The sequence below is a fragment of the Bos javanicus genome, chromosome 29 (assembly GCF_032452875.1).
Source record: "Bos javanicus breed banteng chromosome 29, ARS-OSU_banteng_1.0, whole genome shotgun sequence".
NCBI lineage: Eukaryota > Metazoa > Chordata > Mammalia > Artiodactyla > Bovidae > Bos > Bos javanicus.
In genome coordinates, this window is record NC_083896.1 from 8,094,422 (window position 1) to 8,116,826 (window position 22,405).

A 22,405-nucleotide genomic window follows, 5' to 3' on the forward strand; every position below is an offset into this window, starting at 1 on the left:
TTTAAATGATATTTGGCAAGTAGTTCCTGAGTCAGACAAATATCCTACAAAAAGTATACACAGAGACCCTGTGGGTGAAAAAGTTCAGGTTGAGTCAAGAACTACGACTATTACTTTTTTCTTCCTATATCTAGTTGTTCTAGGGGAGAAGATTCTTTTTATAATTATTTAAAAAGATGTTAACTGCTAAGAATATTGAGAAACGTGTGGAAAACTTTGTGGAAAAACTTAAAAAAAACTATTGAGATATATGAAAGATTTGTAAAAGAAGAAACAAAATAAAGTATCTGTTTCCCCAAATCAATTTATAGATTGCTATAACCTTATTCAAAATCCCAATGACATTTTTAGCATATCAAAATGGTTTATATAATCACTTGGTCAACTTCACAGCTGGAAAATAGGAGAATTTTGAAAATGATGAGGTCAGAGTTGACCCAGTAAATATTAAAACTATATTGACTTTTTTCTCAGTATGGCAATAAGTTAAAAATAATAATAATTTTTTTTAAATCCCATTAAGTAAAAGGCAAATAACAAATTGAGAGAAGTATTTTCAATAAACATGACCAGAGTGTGGAGTCAAGTGGCCCTTAGGAAGCATCACAAAGCTAGTGTATGTGATGGAATTCCAGCTATTTCATATCCTAAAAGCTCATGCTATGAAAGTGCTGCATTCAATATGTCAACAAATTTGGAAAACTCAACAGTGGTCATAGGATGCGAAAAGGTCAGTTTTCATTCCAATCCCAAAGAAAGGCAATGCAGTCCATGGGATTGCAAAAAGTCAGACATGACCGAGTGACTGAACTGAATTGAACTGAACTGAACTGATATGTCCTTTATATTAGTTCTCTTTACTCCATCCTTATTTCAGTAGTCATCATATTAAGAATATATTTGCATGTATGTGTAAGTGTGTTATGTGTGTGTTCATCTAAGGAGCTTTCAAAAATCAATGAAAAAAGACAACACTCAAATAGGAAGTAAATGGATAATAATATGATCAGAAGTTTCAGGAAAAAAGGCTTAGAAATGGACTATAAAAAATATTATATATATATATATTTAATAATATATGTTAACCAAGTAATATATATTTATGTATATGTATGTGTGTATACACATATATACATATGTATATATGTAACATACATATATATGTATAAACGAAGTTTTTCTTATGTATATATAAAACCTTTAGCACACATGCACAACCTAATAACCAAGTAATAGCTAAATAAACCTGATATCAAGGTGTTGCTGCTGTTGCTGCTGCTGCTGCTAAGTCACTTCAGTCGTGTCCGACTCTGTGCGACCCCATAGACGGCAGCCCACGAGGCTCCCCCGTCCTTGGGATTCTCCAGGCAAGAACACTGGAGTGGGTTGCCATTTCCTTCAATGCATGAAAGTGAAAAGTGAAAGTGAAGTCCCTCAGTCATGTCTGACTCCTAGTGACCCCATGGACTGCAGCCCACCAGGCTCCCCCATCCATGGGATTTTCCAGGCAAGAGTACTGGAGTGGGGTGCCACTGTATCAAGGTGTTAATTCCCATCAACTCAGATAACACTTATTGGTATGTTAGTACAAGTTTTCTAGAAGCAATTAGTTTATAAATATCAAGACTATTTTAAATATTCAAAACTTTTAAGAATTTAACAGTTTCAAATCTACCAATTCTTTTAGTCATCCATCCTACAGAAATTTTGAGATACATAGTTATAGAAGAGTAAATTCATAGAAACAGCATTAATGGAAGCAGATTGCTCAGAGTAAATGAAATGTACAGTAAGGGATGCATAGGTCAATCATGTGGTACCCACAGCAGAAGTTTCCAAACAATCACATTTTCATTAAATACTTAATAATGTGGGAAAATGTCCCTGAAAGAAAATCAATTGAAATATAACAGTTGTCAGTCTACAGAGGCCAGACAGTTGTTTTAAGGAGGCCTGCATGCGCGCGTGCCAAGTCGCTTCAGTCGTGTCCAACTCTTTGCAACCCTATGGACTGTAGCCCTCTAGGTTCCTCTGTCCATGGGATTCTCCAGGAAAGAATACTGGAGCTAGTTGCCATGCCCTCCTCCAGGGGATCTTCCCAACCCAGAGATCGAACCTGCATCTCTTAGGTCTTCCTGCATTGGCAGGTGGGTTCTTTACCACTAGCACCATTTGGGAAGCCCTGAAGGGGAGCTAGTAAAAGACAAAACTAACTTTCAGCTGTTCCCACTCCCAGGCAGGGCCTAGAGTCCTCAAGATCAGACAGCTTTGAATTGCTGAGAGAATGATGGTGCCCTTCTCAGAGTGCCTTCTAGTCTCAGCTGATGGATTGGGATTAAGTTTAGAAACATCAGGGAAACCAGAAGAGACAGGGATAATTGAAGTGCTCCATTCCTCTTTGGCCAAGTCTTTCTGCTCCCATTTGTCGAACACTTTGGTTGTGATGAAAGGACCTTAATGCTTATCCCCTTTCCCTTCCCCTCCTTCTCACCCGTCCTTCTCCTCTTCCTCCTCCTCCTCCTCTTTCTCTTCCTCCTTTGCTATTTCCCTCTGTTTCAGACAGAGTTCTACTAAGCCTGGATCTCTTTGCAAACAGCTTCCTGAGCATTGCCCTAAATTGGAAAGTAAAAGAATGCTCAAAATTTTTTTTACCAGGGCCTTGTTGCTAAGCAACCATATCCTTTGTCTCTAAGTATATGGAATGTGACATTGTTTGGAATGTGTTTTCAGGCTGCACCTTAATACAAAGGAGAGGGTGATGGTGGGGAGGAAGGAGGCACAGAGGAGGTGGTGTTTAGGAACCTTTAGATTGTACAATGTAAATATATAATATGAGGCGGAGAAAAACCAAACGAACCCACCATGGAAGTTTCAACCCACCTCCACCACATGGTATCAAAAACTTCAAAAGGGAACATTTCTTATATTGGCACATTTTGTGTGTGAGAACAAACATATGGTTATGAGCATTTTCTTACCTCCATTATGATCTGCATATTTCCTCTCTACAGGAAAATTTAAATGTACTTTTGGATATCTTTTTATAGTCATGTAATAGGAAAGCAGACAAGAAATGTTATGGTTGGTCTTGCTCACAAGATGCCACAGGCATGAATTCCTTTAGTTGTCTATATTCACAAGGCAAGTGGGTCTCAAATATGTACCCGCCTCTCTGGTCTTGCTGGCCCTGTTGTTGTTGTTTAGTCGCTAAGTCGCGTCCAACTCTTTGCAAGCCAAGAACTGCAGCTTGCCAGGTTCCTCTGTCCATGGGATTTCCCAGGCAAGAATACTGGAGTGAGTTGCCATTTCCTTCTGCATGGGATCTTCCCGACCCAGGAATCAATCTCTGAGGATAACCTAAAATAAGAACAGACGACAATGTCTGTTGACCAGAACAAGCTCACAACTCACTTCCCCCTCTATTCTCAAGGGTAAGTAGTATAATTTTTACTTGGTTGAGGGCAAGAATACTGATTGGGCAGCTTTTACTAAATAGGACCTAAGCAGGATATGAGTAAGTATTTACACACACAGAGGCTTTTTCTTCTACTCACCAGCTGGGCTGCCCTGGTGAAATCTTTTGTCACCGATAAGTTCATACACAGTCTAAGACTTGGGTGTACTTAGTGAGAGTGGATAAAGAGGCCATTCAGCCTGCTGTGATGGGCTGGCCACCTGGAGTCTAAAGAGAAGTTCTCTACTTGATCCAATTACTCACCAGAGATTGCCTTGAGTTTAGGGATCAGGGACTTAGTGCTGAAGTTTTGCTCTGTCAGTCACCAGGACATTTTTCTGTGTGTACATTTCCCTTCAGGACCACGTGGAGAGGAATGGCAGGTGAGGTTGGGATTTGAGTCCCCTAGCCCAGCATGTATTAACCCCACCATGGTTCCCAACGTTGTCACCTGGCAGAGAAATGAACCTGATGGGAATCCAAGATTTGGGTTTTAACCCTGTCATCAGTGTAAACAAATAGCACCATTTTGGATGGTTATTTATTTATCCTTTCAGATTCTCATTTTCTATTATTAAATGAATCATATCTACAGAAACAGGCATAAAATACATATTCAGAGTTTTAATAATCATCATAATAATAACCATAGATCTATTATTCAGACTAGGAAACAGAAAATTCCAAGCACATGATAAATCTCAATATGTTCTAACATGCTCTTCCCCAGTAGGATCTCCCTATTTTCCCTTTCCCTCAAGATGTAACCAGCATCTTGACTTCTTTTAGTCATCCTGCCACCGTTTTAGTAATTTTAATTTGTACATAATTTCAACTTACAAAAAAATTGCAAGAATAGTACAAACAAATCCTATATACACTTCTACCCAGATTTACCATTTGTTTAAATTTTATTCATTTGCTATATCATTACATAAACTCTTTTATGAACTATTTGAGATAACTTGGGAGACAATTTTCTCATTTACCCCTAAATATGTCTATTTTCTAAGAACAAGATCACTGTATTTCCTGAGAACAAAGGTGCTTTCTTATATAATCAAATACAGTTATCCAAAGTTGAGAAATGTAGTTAATACTCCCAGAATCTGTTTTATAATCCACAATCCATTTAAAAATTTTATCAGCTGCTCCAATATATCCTATAACCTTTTCCCCCCAGTTAAGGAGCCAACCCATGATCATACATTTCGTTCATTTGTCACACCCCTTTAGTAGTTTCCTTTCATATAGAATCATTTCTTCATTCTTTTTCATCTTTTTTGATCTTGAGAGTTCTCAAGAAAGCAGGACAGTTATTTGGTAGAATGTCTCTTAATTTGGGTTTATCCTGTCATACGTAAATATATATTATGTATTTATTCTGATGGCTAAACTGTCCCATATCTGTTCAGTGGGAGCTGCTTCAATCCCTCTCTGGGATCCTTTATAAAATCAGCATAATGTCCTTGAATAATTCCTTACTTTCTGGCAAAATAAGATATTCTAGGATCAACTTGTAATTCCCCTCCCTCATTCCTAGAGTCATTTACTTCTTTAAGAGGTCTTGGCTCCATTTAATAGAAAACATATATATATATATATATATATATATATATATATATATATATATATTTGGCTCCACTGGGTTTTCGTTGCTTTGGGTGGGCTTTCTCTAGCTGCAGCGAGCAGGGCCTCCTCTTCATCACGGTGTGTGAGCTTCTCACTGCAGTGGCTTCCTTTGCTGCAGAGCCCGGGCTCTTGGGCCCCCAGGCTTCAGTCGGTGCAGCTCACAGGCTCGATAGTTGTGACTTGAGGATTTGCAAGCATGGGCTCAGTAGTTGTGCTACACGGGCTTAGTGGCTCCACAGCATGGGCAATCTTCCCAGACTAGGGATTGAACCTGTGTCCCCTCCATTTGCAGGCAGATTCTTATCCATTGCACCACCAGGGAAGTCCTGGAAAACGATATTTATAAATCAAGATCTGGATTCAAGGTTACTGATGTGTTACAGCTTTATCTCAATGGACATATCCAGGGATATACATATATGTACATATACATATTATCAGTCAATTCAGTTCAGTTCAGTCGCTCAGTCGTGTCCGACTCTTTGCAACCCCATGAATTGCAGCACGCCAGGCCTCCCTGTCCATCACCAACTCTCGGAGTTCACTCAGACTCACATCCATTGAGTCAGTGATGCCATCCAGCCATCTCATCCTCTGTCATCCCCTTCTCCTCCTGCCCCCAATCCCTCCCAGCATCAGAGTCTTTTCCGATGAGTCAACTCTTCGCATGAGGTGGCTAAAGTACTGGAGTTTCAGCTTTAGCATCATTCCTCCCAAAGAACACCCAGGACTGATCTCCTTCAGAATGGACTGGTTGGATCTCCTTGCAGTCCAAGGGACTCTCAAGAGTCTTCTCCAACACCATAGTTCAAAAGCATCAATTCTTTGGCGCTCAGCCTTCTTCACAGTCCAACTCTCACATCCATACATGACCACAGGAAAAACCATAGCCTTGACTAGACGGACCTTTGTTGGCAAAGTAATGTCTCTGCTTTTGAATATGCTATCTAGGTTGGTCATAACGTTCCTTCCAAGAAGTAAGCATCTTTTAATTTCATGGCTGCAGTCACCATCTGCAGTGATTTATTTAATAGTATATAAATACGTATAAACACACACAAATGTGTAGTAGTAAGAATACCCATATTGGTGAGAAACCTGGTTCCCGTTTTCTTACTACATTTACTCACTTGTTCAAGCTTATAATATGCAAAGAGTAGCTTTAGAATTGCTATCCCACACCACAGTGGAAAGCACACTTGCTAGAGTTCAGTATGACTGCATATTTACTCAGATAAAATTTACATTCAGTGAACATGAAAATCTTGGATATAAAATTTCTCGAGTTTTGACAAGTGTGTACCTCTATATCATTCCCGTTCTTATTAATACATGAACTAGTTCCACGGCTTTAGAAAATGTCCTTGTGTCTTTTCTTAGTCTTACCTTTCCAGAGTATTCTGAATTTTTTCAACTCTAGATTAGTATTTCCTATTTTGGAACTCTAAATAAATTAAAAATAATTGTCTATTGAGTTGTATCCAAACCTTGAATATGGTATGTATTGCTTTTAGTTGAGTCTTTGTTTGTCTTAGCAATTTTAGTGTATAGATGCTGAATACATTTGTTAAAATTATGTCTAAATAGTTTATATTCCTCTGTTGAATTACTATAAATATTTTTTTCATTTTCCAAAAGCTTTCAGCTAATATATAAAACTACAATTAATTTCTGTATCTTGACTCCTGTAACCTTGATGAATTCACGTATTATTATAGTTCTGTTAGTTGTTTTTATTAGCTTTCCATTGCCTCATTGCATTTTCAGAACTTCTAGCGGAGTATTGAATTAAAAGATAAGAGCAGACAACCTTGAATTTAACCAGTAGATATAATATTGGCTGTCAGTTTTTCATAAGTGACTTTTGGCAAATGAAGGTAGTTCCCTTCTAGTCTTAGCTTACTGAGAGTTTTTATGATGAATAAGTATAGAAAGTTGTTCTTTTTTTTAAATGTAGGAATGGGAAAGAGTAAGAAACGAGATAGAGAGGATAAATTCATTCTGTCCCATTCAGTTTGAAGCCTACCTCAAAAATTCTTTTGTTCAGATTCCTCTTGTCTGAACTCAGATTGCTTTAAGGATCAGTGCTAATTGTTCTCTATTGTGTGTGTGTCAGTTCTGTCTTTGTTAAAGTAAAAAAAAAAAAAAAAACCTTGAGGGTAGGAACAGAAAGTTTTCTTTGCTGTATTCCCTCCTGCCTTTGTATTTAAATAGGCTTGTAGTGACTACTTGATAAGTTTCAACACTAGGAACAGAAAGTTTTCTTTGCTGTATTCCCTCCTGCCTTTGTATTTAAATAGGCTTGTAGTGACTACTTGATAAGTTTCAACACTGATTTCTATAAGTAATAAAGTGCTATAATTGTTTATTATTCTAGAGTTCTGCATCCCAGCTCTCCTAGCATTCTCAAAAGCCGGAGTAAATAACTTGCTAGCGAACACAGAAAATGTTTGAGACACAGCACAGGACAGAACTCAGGTCCTCTGACCTTCCATCCAAACCTCATCCCAGTGCAGCGAGCTGGCTGATTTCCATCGTTCTCTCAAGACCATCTCTGAGGTCAGCGCTGGTCTCAGTAAGGATTATAAGGTACTGAGCCCCAAAACTGAGTCAGACTGGGATACAAAGATACTAAAGCACAGCTGGCCTCCTATCCTCCACCACGGTGGACCTAACCCATTGACAAGCTTGTGTTGAAAACCCCTAGGGGCCATGCAAGTTCTTAGACATTCTTCAACTTGGCACACGTCAGGTACTAATTGGATGTTTGTGCTTGCCTGTCGTTCCCAATTCCTGGATCCAGTTTGTGTGAGGATTCCCTCTCAGGTGGCTAGCTCTTCTTCTGGAGAAGGGTCCGCCAGAGGAGGTTCACAGTAGGCTGTTAGTTAGGGTTGTATTTGTTTTGGAATTCCACTGCTATAAATACTGCATCTCTGTGGATCCCGTAGTAGGGAGAATTGTCTGTACCATGTTCATATTAGACAAACGTCGATTTCAGTGAGCAGTCCTTGAGACCCTGCCAAAGGGAAACAGAGATCAGTGGAAAAGGGCACTTGACTCCGTTTACCTTGAGACTGAAGCAGGGTCTCTGCTTAGCTTTGCACTTTTATCTCCTGCCATTCTCCTTTGCAATGTATGGTCCAGCAACTTCAAAATATTTGTCATTTTGTAATCACAATACTTAGCTGTTTTCTGCCTTCGTGTGTCCATGCTCTTCTCCATACTAGTGCTTAGTCGCTCAGTCGCATCTGACTCTTTGCAGCTCCATGGACTGTTCCCTGCCAACTCCTCTGTTCATGGGATTCTCCAGGCAAGAACACTGGAGTGTGTTGCCATTCCCTTCTCCAGCCTCTCTACTGGGACTGTCAGTAATACCTCTCCCCGCCTCCCACTCCCTCTCTCTCCTACCTTGAGGACTGCCTTTCACCTAACTTTTATTCATGTCACAGGTATTTATTAAGTACAACCTGTGCACCAGGCACCATGCCAGGTGCTGGAGATGCAGAAGTGATATGACACAGCCCTTGCCCTAAAGGGGCTCACAGCGTGCTGAGACCGGTAAATGGGCATAACAGTGAAGACTAATGCTGTACTGGGTCACAAAGGAGGGTCCCGATCCTGGCCTCGCAAGGCCCCTGAAGCCTCCCTAGTGGAGGCCACATAAAAGGAGACCTGCAGGATCTAGGTTTTAGGAATTTGCCAGTCCAAATGGAAGAAATGTGAGAGCCACATTTACAGAGGTTGGACTCCCAGCTTCCCCGAGACTTCCCAGACCTCCTCCAGGCTCTCGGTTATCCTCAGAATTTTCACTTCTTGTACAGATTCCAGTCGCAGCCTTTATCACCCTCTACTATAATCCTTTTCCTTTATGGGTCTTTTCTTCCTCAACAAACCATAAGCTCCTTGAAAGTAAGACCTGAGCTTTAATCAGATTATATATCCAGCTCTAGGGGCTGAAACTTTTCCCCTAGGATGTTCAGTAAGTGTTGGGGATAGGAATGAATGAAGAAGTAAGTGGGCTTGTGGGGATCTTCTAAAGGAGACGGACCTGCTGTGGAAGCAGTTATACTCCCCTGGGCTCCAGTTCCCTCTGGGAAAGTCAGTGATTCTAGGCCTTCAGAGCCAGGGTCTCTCTGGTGGGACAGGCAAGCTGCTCAGGTTTTCCTCTCACACCATCATCATTTGTGATGTTTAGAACTAGATGGACCACTTTTTCTCTGCCAGTTTAAGGAAAAGGGTTTTAAGAAATTTATGCTTTCAGGATTTTGCACGTCAGCTTTAAAAACAGTTCGTGTTTCTCCACTGTCACACCGTCCTAATTCCATTTTAAGATATGTAATGAACACCCCAGGTGGCACTAGTGGTGAAAAATATGCCTGTCAACACAGGAGACGTAAGAGATGAGGTCCAGTCGCTGGGTTGAGAAAATCCCGTGGAGGAGGAAAATAGCAACCCATTCCGGTATTGCCTGAAAAGGCCATGGACATGAGGAGCCTGGCGGGCTACAGTCCATGGGGTCGTAAAGAGTTGGACACGACTGAGCGACTGAGCACGAACACATAATAAGCACTTACCACTGTACATTCTAAGCTGTCAAATACAAATCAAATAACAATCCACCCTTGATTCTCTTGCCTTTCCCTGCGACTGTGATGGGAGTCATTTTACCTGTCACAGTTGGTGACGAAGACACTCCCAGTCCTCATGCCTTTTGTGATTGGTGATGGAGAAATAATTTAAAAATAAAACCTCCTGCCAGCCCAAAAGAATCCTCTGCAAAAGCGTAGAAAAGAATGAAACAGTTGCAAAGACAGAAATAAACCCCATCTTTGTATATAGCCAGGCAAATACAACCCATTACATACATATCAATTATCTTTATCCCAAGGAAAAATAAAGCTTTAACTTTATGACAAAGCAGCTAGTTACAACCTGGAGCTGGGTGTCTAAGCTAAACTCCCACACAGACTGGGAAAGGGTACCATCCTCCCCTTGCTTACATTGCAAAGACATGCCAGGAGGCATTGAAGGAAGACATTCTTGGGAGATAAAACTGACCATAGGCTTACTTAGCTTTTAAAAAGATTTACATATATAATACATCTGAAATAGACAGAGAAAGCATTTCCAATGTCAAGTTTTCTAAAAAGAATGCTAAAAGAAAAGGGAGGAGGAATTCTCTTTCGATTTTTGCACCAGGGGAAATGTTTTGTGTTTTGTTTTTTTTTTTTTTTCCCATGAAGTCATTTATTGATTTCAGTTATTTTTGGCTGCACAGCATGGCGTGTGAAAGTGTTAGTCACTCAGTTGTGTCTGACTCTTTGCACCCCCATGAACTATAGCCCGCCAGGCTTCTCTGTCCGTGGGATTCTTCAGGCAAAAATCCTGGAGTGGGTTGCCGTTCCCTTTACCATAGTATCTTCCCAACACAGGGCTCGAACCTGGGTCTCCTGCATTGGCAGGCAGATTCTTTGCCATCTGAGACACTGGGGAAGCCCACATGGCAAGGGGGATCTTAATTCCCTGACCAGAGATGGAAACTGCGCCCCCTACTGCGGAAGCCTGGCATCTTAAATGGGCCAGGGAAGTCCCAGGGGAAATGTTTAATTCAAATTTTTAAGAAAATATTTGTGTATACCCTTGCATTGCAGGCAAATTCTTTACCAGTTGAGCCACCAGGGAAGTCCATATACCCTTACATTAGCCAGTTCTCATTTATTCTGTTCCTGTGCCTGCTCTGTCTCTCACATCGTCTCTGACTGTGATCATCTCTTCTAGCCTGTGATTGCTTCTGTCTGTCCCTATTCTGTGTGTTTATTCCTTGTGAAACCTGTGATTTGTGACGACCTGTCCTCACAGCCTGCAGACAGTGATTGGTCAGCTTCAGATGACTCTGTGTCCCGTGCATCTCTCCTTTCTCATGACTCTGACTGGACATGCAATCACCTGGGGAGCTGGTTAAAATGTAGATAACAACTTAATAGGTCTGTGTGGGGCTGGAGCTTCTGAATTTCTAACAAGTTCCCCGAGCAGGCCATTGCTGGTGTTTAGGGCCCACATTTTAAGTAGGAAGGCCTGAGAGCAGGACTGCAGTTCTTTCCACAGCCTGAGGACAGGCTTGTTTATCTGTTCTTCCCATCACCTATTGCCTTCCACAGTCTGTCATTTCAGTTCAGTCGCTCAGTTATGTCCGACTCTTTGCAACCCTATGGACTGCAGCTCGTCAGGCCTCCCTGTCCATCACCCACTCTTGGAGTTGACTCAAACTCACGTCCATTGAGTCGGTGATGCCATCCAACCATCTCATCCTCTGTCGTTCCCTTCTCCTCCCACCTTCAATCTTTCCCAGCATCAGGGTCTTTTCCAATGAGTCAGCTCTTCCCATTAGGTGGCCAAAGTATTGGAGTTTCAGCTTCAACATCAGTCCTTCCAGTGAATATTCAGGACTGATTTCCTTTAGGATGGACTGCTTGGATCTCCTTGCCGTCCAAGGGACTCTCAAGAATCTTCTCCAACACTACAGGTCAAAAGCATCAATTCTTTGGCGCTCAGCTTTCTTTATAGTCCAACTCTCACATCCATACATGACTACTGGAAAAACCATAGCCTTGACTAGACGGTCCACAGACTGTAGCTATTAATGTATTCAGTAATAAGTATGTAGTAAATGCATTCCTTAGGCAGTATCCCCCTCTCACCTTTGTCGTGCTGTGGCTGGCACTCCGATGCCTTCTAACAGTGGGGCTGCAACTCGAAACAGCTGCAGCGGCCAGATCCGTGTCCTCCTAAGACAATGCATTCCTTTTCCACGTGGATTTTTTAGGACTATTTACACTGCAAATGTTTTACCCCTTTGTTTTCCCATGAAAATTAATCACAAGTTGGAATATCTTCTTTGTCAGAGTACACGCCCTGACCTTTTTTTTCTTTTAAATTGAAGGATAATCTCTTTACAATATTGTGTTGGCTTCTGCCATCTATCAACATGAATCAGGCATAGGTAGACATACATCCCCTCTGTCTTGAACCTCTGTCTCACCTCTCACTCTACCCCACCCACTCCAGGTTGACACAGGACACTGGTTTGAGTGCCCGGAGTCATACGAAAAATCCCCACTGGCTGTCACTCTACACATGGTAATGTGCATGTTTCCCGGCCACTCTCTCCATCCATCCCACCCTCTGCTTCCCCCACTGTGTCCACAATTCTGTTCTCCATATCTGCTTCTCCATTGCTTCCCTGCAGACAGGTTCATCATCGACAGATGAATGGATAAAGAAGCGTGGCACATATACACAATGGAATATTACTCGCCCACAAAAAGGAACACGTTTGAGTCAGTTCTCATGAGGTAGATGAACCTACAGCCTGTTACACAGAGTGAAGTAAGTCAGAAGGAAAAAGACATACATCGTATAGGAATGCATATGTACAGACTCTGGGAAGATGGTGCTGATGAGTCCTGGCTTTTTCATTTGGAAAATGCAGTGTGAGAGGATAGAGCTGTCTTACGGTCTGCCGCCGCTATCACTGGCTTTCCGGCAAGAAAATTAAGCCTTCTTTCCCTTGAAGCCTTTGGTTGCAGGCCTCTGTGTGAAACAGGATGAGAGGGGGCTTCTGGTTTTTTCTGTCACGGGGTTTCTTTGGCTCCCTGACTTTAGAAGCAGGGTTCTCTGTGTCCTCTGTGAGTCTTGGGCTGCGTCTGCCTGCTGACCGAGGGGCCCTGAGAGGAGACGACCTCAGTGACTGTCAGACCCCACAGTAGGAGTGCTGTGTTTGGTCGCTCAGTCGTGTCCGACTCTTTGAGACCCCAGGGACTCTAGCCCGCCAGTCTCCTCTGGGGATAATCCATGGGGATTCTCCGGGTAAGAATACTGGAGTGGGTTGCCATGCCCTCCTCCAGGGGATCTTTCCCACCCAGGCATAGAACCCAGGTCTCCTGCATTGCAGGTGGATTCTTTACCGACTGAGCCATCAGGGAAGCGCCACCGTAAGAGTAATAGTGATAGGTATTAAATCCAAGCGCAATGATTTCTTCCTTACAACTGTCATGTGGTCTTATCTCAAAAATTACTTTTAAAATGTCTTCTTTGATCTTCCAAATCACTGTAAATACTCTCCAATTGGCATCAATTAACATCAAAGTGATTACTTTCTGAGGCCCGACAGGAGTCCACAGCTTTCTAGACAGGCAATGTCGGGGTTGCTGGCAGCTCCTTTCTATGGCTTCTCTTATTTGAAGCTACAAATCCAAAGGGTGCTGTTGTGCGGGACTGCCTGCATATTTGGTGTCTGTCGGGGACGAGTACAGCTTGCTTTCAAAATGAAAGCACACCAGGGAAGCTGGAATTCCATTCCTGCCATCTTCCTTCACAAAATACTCATCTAGGCTCTTGTCTCCTGCAACCTGTTCAACTCATCTTTTGCCCCTTCTCCATGCCTGCTGCAGTCCAGCCCTGTAAGTCTATCAGATTCTTCACTCACACTGCCCTTCATAATCACTTCTCCCTTCTTAACTCATCAAAACCTGACCTGTCCTTCAGGGAAGCTGCGAAGGCTTCCAGATAGACTTGATTATTCTCCTTGATGCTCCCGTGGAGTGCTCTCTCGCCTTCTCTCCCATGGTGACCTCCTTGGGGCTCCCTTGGTGCTTGATTATGCTCCTTGCAACATTAGTATTGTATATGTCACATTTACATTGTAGTTAGCTCTGCATTAATTCCCTCTCTACATTATGAGTTTTTTTTTAATTTCACACAGTCTGTATATGGTATTGATCTTTGTATTCCCAGGGTTTACCACCCTGTCTACTGCAATGCCAGTGTTCACTAATTGTTAGCCACTTACCCAAAAATGTAATTGTTCATGTACTGGAGTGCTGCAAATTCAAGTACTCAGGCGCCTGGAGGAGAGCGAAAAGACCTTGAAACACACAATATTAGTATTTGTGACATGATGTCAGTTACAGTAAAGTGGGGAAGTGCTGCTAACCATCCCTTGCCATCCATTGACTCTTAAGAATGTTGATCATCTGAGTTTCCACGGCAAACCCAAGTCTAGAAAACAAGACTGCATGCTGCCATAGAAGGAGTAGTCTGGGGCTCAAGGTGAAGGGTCTCAGCCTTCTCCACCTGGGTGGTTCTACCTGACAATCCATGTGTAAGGCATAGCTACTATGGTCTCTTATTAGAGATCCTGTCATCGAAACCCATGAATACAGAAACCCTGCAGCACCATTAACGTTTGACCCATCAGAAAGCCAGACTCTGTGTCCACATGGGTCCAGAGCCCGAGAAGCAGAGTGCAGGTGAAGGGAAGTAGAGCCCCCACTGAAAGGACTTTGGAACACTCTGGAGGTTATGATGACCCAGGAATGTATACCATATGCAGTAGCTCATGCATTTTAATAATCTGAGAAGGCCTCTTTTGGCTTAGATATTTTAGAAAATATAAAAGAATATGAAAGTTTGAACAACCTCCTAGATACTATAACTAACAAAACATGATTTATATTAGCTCTATATGAAAGTATTTGTGGCTTAGGATTTTTTATACATATATCTTTTTATAACTTTCCAGGAACTGAGCACATTATCTGATACTGTTGTAAATTTGTTTTTTTCTGTCAATGCTTTGGTTCAGGATTGGTAGTAAATTATTTCTCCAGGAGGTCTGAAAGTAGAAAGGATGGTTTGATTTGATAAAATGAGTTGCTAGTCATCAAGGCTTTTTACATTTGTACATATTTGGCAAAAATTTTCTAACAACCTCTATTAATATTTTCTTTGTAAAATTACTGATGTTTAATAAACCTTTATAAACAAAAAAATCTATAAACTAAAAAAAATTTTAAAGTCTCATTTTGGTGAACATTCTTTAAAAAAAATTATTTGGTTTTGATCAGAATATTTGTGATCCATAGATGGGGTTCACTGGAGATTTTGAACCATGGCAAATTAATAATTGTGAAGAGGGGAGTAGATCAGTTTTATATTAGGAATGTGTTAAAAGGGCTTCCCTGGTGACTCAGAAGATAAAGAATCTGCCTGCACTGCAGGAGACCAGGGTTCAATTCCTGGGTTAGGAAGATCCTGTGGAGAAGGAAATGGCAACCCACTGCAGTATTCTTGCCTAGAGAATCCCATGGACAGAGGAACCTGGCAGACTAACAGTCCATGGGATCACAGAGTCAGACATGACTGAGCAACTAACACTAAAAGCCCTAGTATGTAATTCTTCTATATATTTCTGGTCTTGCTACCAAGTCCAAACTCATTCTGCTCACCACACAACAGGCCAGTAAATCAGGAGAGGAGTTGTTGGTGCAAGGAATAATTACTTTATTTGAAAGCCAGCAGACCAATAAGATAGCAGACCAATGTTTCAAAGAACCCTGTTACCCAAGTTAGAATTCAGGCTTCTTTTATAGTAAAAGGGGAAGTGGTGTGGTTCAGTTCAGTTGCTCAGTCGTGTCTGACTTTTTGCAACCCCATGGACTGCGCACACCAGGCTTCCCTGTCCATCACCAACTCCCAAAGTTTGCTCAAACTCATGTCCATCGAGTTGGTGATGCCATCCAACCATCTCATCCTCTGTCGTCCCCTTCTCCTGCCTTCAATTTTTCCCAGCATCAGGGTCTTTTCCAATGAGTTGGTTCTTTGCATCAGGTGGCCAAAATACTGGAGTTTCAGCTTCAGCATCAGTCCTTCCAATCAATACTCAGGACTGATTTCCTCTAGGATGGACTGGTTGGATCTCCTTGCAGTCCAAGGGACTCTCAAGAGTCTTCTCCAACACCACAGTTCAAAAGCATCAATTCTTCAGTGCTCAGCTTTCTTTATAGTCCAACTCTCACATCCATACATAACCACTGGAAAAACCATAGCCTTGACTAGATGGACCTTTGTTGGCAAAGTAATGTCTGCTTTTCAATATGCTCTCTAGGATGGTCATAGCTTTTCTTCCAAGGAGCAAGCATCTTTTAATTTCATGGCTGCAGTCACCATCTGCAGTGATTTTGGAGCACAAGAAAATAGTCTCTCACTGTTTCCACTGTTTCCCCATCTGTTTGCCATGAAGTGATGGGACCAGATGCCATGATCTTCATTTCTTGAATGCTGAGTTTTAAGCCAGCTTTTTCACTCTCCTCTTTCACTTTCATCAAGAGGCTCTTCAGTTCCTCTTCACTTTCTGCCATAAGGGTGGTGTTATCTGCATATATGAGGTTATTGATATTTCTCCCAGCAATCTTGATTCCAGCTTGTGCTTCATCCAGTCTAGCCTTTCTCATGATGTACTCTGCATATAAGTTAAATAAGCAGGGCGACAATATACAGCCTTGACGTACTCCTTTCCCAATTTGGAACCAGTCTATTGTTCCATGTTTGGTTCTCACTGTTGCATATAGATTTCTCATGAGGCATGTAAGGTGGTCTGGTATTACTATCTCTTTGAGTGTGTATTGTAAGTGCCTGCAAACTTCCTGATGTCAGAATCCTTTGGTCTTGTAGATGTCCAGGTAGATCAGGTCATGATGTTCCTGTAAACCTCCAGCAAGACAAATGTTATTCTCTCTTCTCCAACTTTTTATCTCTATATGAATGGAAGAGTGTTATACCTTTAAAGGTCAGAGCTTGAAAATGGGCTATCTTGTGTATTTCAGGCAATAGGCAACATTCTTTTGCAAAGGGTGCAGAGTCAGCATGACTAAGCCCAGGCAACAGAGCAGAAAGGTTAAAGAAAAAGAAACAGATTTAATACAGATTCAGATTTGTTCTTCCCTATTACAATCTTTTGGCAGATTGGGATTTGTATGCATGGTAAGGTGGATATAATGTCTTAAAGCATGTAAAATGCTTTTACTTATATGTTTTCACTGGTTTCTATATACCAAGTAGATATTTTAATGTATAGTATCTATAGAGATGGAGCTTCCCTGATAGCTCAGCTGGTAAAAATCTGCTTGGGAAGATCCCCTGGAGAAGGGATAGGCTACCCACTCCAGTATTGATGGGCTTCTCTGGTGGCTCAGGTGGTAAAGAATCCACCCGCAATGTGGGAGACCTGGGTTTGATCCCTGGGCTGGGAAAATCCCCTGGAGGAGGGCTTGGCAACCAACTTCAGTCTTCTTGCCTGGAGAATCCCCATGGACAAAGGAGCCTGTTGGGCTACAGTCTATGGGGTCACAACGAGTCAGACACGACAGAGTGACTAAGCACAGCACAGCACAGCACACCTACAGAGATATTGATATAAGGATATATATAACTTATAGATTCATTAGCCTGTGTATAAGTACTTCCTAGTGTATGTACTCCATCTGGTTATATATATAATATCTGGTTAATATATAATATATACGGTGCCTATTTTAAGTATATTTCTATTTCTATATCACATATAGCGGGCTTCCCAGGTGGCACTCCTGCCAATGCAGGAGACATAATAGACACAGGTTTGTTCCCTGGGGCAGGAAGATCCCCTGGAGGAGGGCATGGCAGCCACTCCACCTGGAGAATCCCATGGACTCCTCCATGGAGAATCACCTGGAGGAGCCTGGTGGGCTGAAGTTCATGGGGTTGCAAAGAGTCAGACATGACTGAGGCACTTGGCACTCATGCATATCACATATAGTATTTACAAAAATATGATTTCTACTGACTATAAGGTAACTCTTCAATATAATATATAGGACATGTGGTGTCTATGCTAATATACAATAGTATTTAATTATGTAGCATACATATTTTCACATGCACACAAAACTGTTTCTTCTCAAATAAGTAATTGACAATTTCCCTGAATCCACTTATGTTGTAAAATTTCAAAGGATGTTCTAGATAGAAACACTGTGCCTATAGCCTGAGTTAATGTGCCTCTTTTTGAAGTTGACTTTTTCATGAGCTTTTGTTTGACTAAATTATGCACATCATAATGCATATTTTGCAATCAATTATTCACCGGTGCTTTAACTTACTCAAGCTAAATTACTACCTTGTGTGAAAGAAGAATTGCTGTTTTGAACCTCTTCATTACTGTCTAAGCCAGAAATTTTCATCATTTTTCTGTAAACCTGCAATCAGCTGGGAGCCCATTCACTTTAGAGTTTTTGGCAACAGTTCATCCTCCTCTCTGATTTAAGACCCAGTGCACATTTCTAAGCAGAATTATGGGCCTGGAACAAAATGCACTTCATCTTTCCTGCAAATTAGGTGTTATTATCCCCATTCAACAGATGAACATGTTGAGATTGGTACTATGTTAGCAGAGTCAAGATTTAAAATCCAGATATTCTCTACTTAAGTCATACACCATTCACAGGGACACACTGCCTACCATGGAAAGCTGAAAAGATGAGAGTACTCAGAGGCTTTACTGATGGCTGGACCGGACCAGTGGAACTCTTTCATGTCTTGTGAAACAGATTTTACATCGAAACTAACTTTCCATGCTCCTTTCTATCCGTGCTAACAGCACCATACTTTTCGTTCACTCAGGCTTAAAATGCCAGCATCCTTGGCCAGCCTCCCCGTCTCCCTTTCTGTCGTGAAACTCTGACTGCCCCCTTGAGGAAGGTCTCCTGTCCCCTATCCCCTCACGCCTGCGTGTCCACCACGGTGTCCTTGGCTTCTTTTCTTACTGAGATGCTGCCAGTGGCTTTCCACTGTCTTCAGGATCAAGGCTGCGGATCTGGCCCCAAGCTGCCTTTGCCTCCCTCCTCCGCCCTCCCCCGCCCTCCCCGTGGCCACAAGAATGGCCACTTGTGGGGGGAATTCAGGGCCGAGCATGAGGCTTAGACCTTTCCTGTGCATCAGATTCAATTTCCACACGACCACACGATGTGGACGCTAGAGCTGGGAGCAGAAGCAAGCCTGTCCCCGACTCTAAAGGCCCTGCCCTCCGCCACTGCACACTCTCAGAGCTTGGGAGTTCTCCTCTCACCCTGCTTGGCCCTGCCACTGCGCCTTTGCCCTTGTTCAGATTCTCATCCAAATTCTTTCTCCCTCTCATAATTGATTGTTCATTAATCATATGGGATGTGAAAATTTTTCAAGCTTTTTGATCTCCTCTCTAAATTTTTCCAAAATTGGCACAGAGTGCTAAAGGTTTATATACAATTATTGTAGCTGTATTCTTGTGCCTTGGTTTTATCACATCAGTGCACTGTACCCTATAGAAGTTTTGCAGACAAAATAGAAGGCACAACAGCACATCAGAATTATGATGTAAAAACGGGATCCTATGGATTTTTTAAATGTTTTAAAATTTTTATCACTGTTATGATGTTAATCATTCAGTACCATTAATGGAATAGAAATTTATACTTTTGTATGGTCAGAAAATCAAATTGATACTGCATTTATAACAATGTCAAGAAATGTTCATTTTGAGCAATTTCGTAGATGATGGGTGTTTTTTTTCAATCGCCATATTTGATTAGTCGTTGGAAATTGGCACCAGTGGTATCTGTTCACCTGTATATGTAACAACTAACAGTGAGACACGTGCCGTTCCGAACTGTGAGGGTACCCAAGAAAAAGCAAACAGGAATACTTTGAAAATTTTAAAAACTGTTTTTTTGCCTGCCAAGGACTCAGGAAAATTAAAGCATTTTCTATTAAAAAAAAAAAAATCCCATCCATACTCCAAGCCTGCATTATTTACTGTTATATTCATTTAATGCTGCTGCTGCTGCTAAGTCGCTTCAGTCCTGTCCGACTCTGTGCGACTCCATAGACGGCAGCCCACCAGGCTCCCTGTCCCTGGGATTCTCCAGGCAAGAACACTGGAGTGGGTTGCCATTTCCTTCTCCAATGCGTGAAAGTGAAGAGTGAGAGTGAAGTTGCTCAGTCGTGTCCGACTCTTCGCAACGCCATGGACAGCAGCCTATCAGGCTCCTCCGCCCCTGGGATTTTCCAGGCAAGAGTACTGGAGTGGGGTGCCATTGCCTTCTCCGATATTCATTTAATAAGCATCATTTTTTCCCTTAAAATACTTTATTGTGAAATACTCAAAGAATATTTTTTTACCTTTTTACAAAGTATTTCCTTACCAAAAAAATATATATGTTACATATGGTTCATAGCTTTGTAAGAACATGAGTTGATATATTTTCATTAAAAAGTAAAATATAACAGATGTGATTAATTCCCCTTTAAATCCAAAAAGTATCCTGAATTTGATTTGTATTATTGCCAGGCATATTTATGTGAACTGATTATGTAAGTCAGCATAATGGATAACATAAAATGAGTTTTGCACATATTCAAACTAAATGCCATTTTTCAACTTTCTTTGTTTTCACCAAACATTAGATCTTTGAAATACATCTTCTAATACATGGAACATTGGCATATCCATATAATTTTAATATGACTTCGTATGCAGTATCTTAACTTTGTCTTTCTATTTTTCTGGTAATGGGTACTTAGGTTGCATTCAATATTGTGTTTTTGCAAATGATGCTGCAGTGAATATTCTTATGCAAGTATCACATTACACATGTGTGAATGGTTCTAATCTAAAATATAGACCTAGAGGAATGACTTTGTTGAAGAATATACACCACTGTTAACTCCTGTGTGTGTGTATTAATCACTCAGTCGTATTTGACTGTATGTGACCCATGACTGTAGCCTGCCAGGCTCCTCTGTCCATGGAATTCTCCAGGCAAAAATACTGGAGTGGGTTGCCATTTCCTCCTCCGAAGGATCTTCCCTACCCAGGGATAAAACCCGGGTCTCCAGCATGGTAGGTAGATCCTTTACCGTCTGAGCCATCAGGGAAGCCCTACTGTTAACTCCTAGATATTGCCAAATCCAAAGTGGTATACATTTTTATACACCCACTAGTAAAGTTTGAGAGCTCCCATTATTCCGTATTCTTGCCACCACTTTGTATGTTTTGTCTTTTAATATTTGCCAATCTGTTGGAGTAACATGGTATAACTTCATGGTTTCCTTTGTCCTTCCCTGACTATTATTGCTTATCAGACATTGGTTCTTCTCTTTAAGAAATGTTCTATCCCTTTTACTAATTTCCTTCTGGTTGTTTGTCTTTCAAATATTTTTACTTACAGTCATTACATATGCATTTAAATATTAATTCTTGGTTATATGCATTATAAATATTTTCTCCAAATCTGTGGTTTATCTTTCACTTTGTAGGTCTTGGCCACATAGAATTTAAATTTTAATGGAGTCAAATTTATCATTATTTTAAATGTTCTGTTCTAGTGGTTTATCAAGAAATTATATCTTGTACCCCAAGAGTTCTATTTATTATGTTTGGCTTTTCATTATGTCCTCAGTCCACCTGGAAGTCATTTGTACAGAGGGCAAAAAGTAGAGTTCTAATTTCATGTCTTTCCAGTTTGTTGACTTCCTTTCCAGTGTTTTCATAGCCATTTATTAAATAATCTATTTTCTTCCCACTGCTTTGTAGGCAACCTATGTTATAATCGAAGTTTTCATACATGGTGGGTCTGTTTCTGTGCTCTTTATTCTCCTAAAGTCATCTATTTATCTTTCCGTACATGTCACAGTTACATATATATATGCTAATGCTAAGTCACTTCAGTCGTGTCCGACTCTGTTCGACCCCATAGACGGCAACCCACCAGGCTCCCCCGTCCCTGGGATTCTCCAGGCAAGAACACTGGAGTGGGTTGTCATTTCCTTCTCCAATGCATGAAAGTGAAAAGTAAAAGTGAAGTCACTCAGTCGTGTCTGACCCTCAGCGACCCCATGAACTGCAGCCTACCAGGCTCCTCCGTCCATGGGATTTTCTAGGCAAGAGTACTGGAGTGGGGTGCCATATATATCCACATACATAAGCAAGACCCATCACATTTGCCGTGACTGATCTTTACATTTATTCTTCCTTATATTTACTGACTTGATTTCAAAGAACTCAATCCTTTGTATGTTTTTACTGAAAGTGTACTTAATGTTCTAATTTAATTTTAAGAATATTCAATTCATAATACTGTCTCCCTACCCATGAATATGATCAATTCAGTTCAGTTCAGTCACTCAGTCGTGTCTGACTCTGCGACCCCATGGCTGCAGCACGCCAGGCTTCCCAGTCCATCACCAACTCCCGGAGCTTGCTCAAACTCATGTCCATTGCATCAGTGATGCCATCCAACCATCTCATCCTCTGTCACCCCCTTCTCCTCCTGCCTTCAACCTTTCCCAGCATCAGGGTCTTTTTCAGTTAGTCAGTTCTTCTACCATCAGGTGGCCAAAGTATTGGAGCTTCAGCTTCAGCATCAGTCCTTCCAATGAATATTCCTTTAGGACTGACTGGTTGGATCT

General features: G+C 41.4%; 1 long non-coding RNA gene across 1 annotated transcript in view; it reads left to right on the forward strand.

The window, feature by feature from the left end:
* The first annotated feature begins 2,742 nt into the window (after positions 1-2,742).
* LOC133241026 (uncharacterized) overlaps positions 2,743-22,405 on the forward strand; it is a 43,679-nt gene continuing 24,016 nt past the window's right edge. The window contains exons 1-2 of the long non-coding RNA XR_009734482.1: positions 2,743-3,431; positions 7,464-7,675. This is a non-coding gene — a long non-coding RNA (uncharacterized LOC133241026). The remainder of the gene's footprint in view (positions 3,432-7,463; positions 7,676-22,405) is intronic.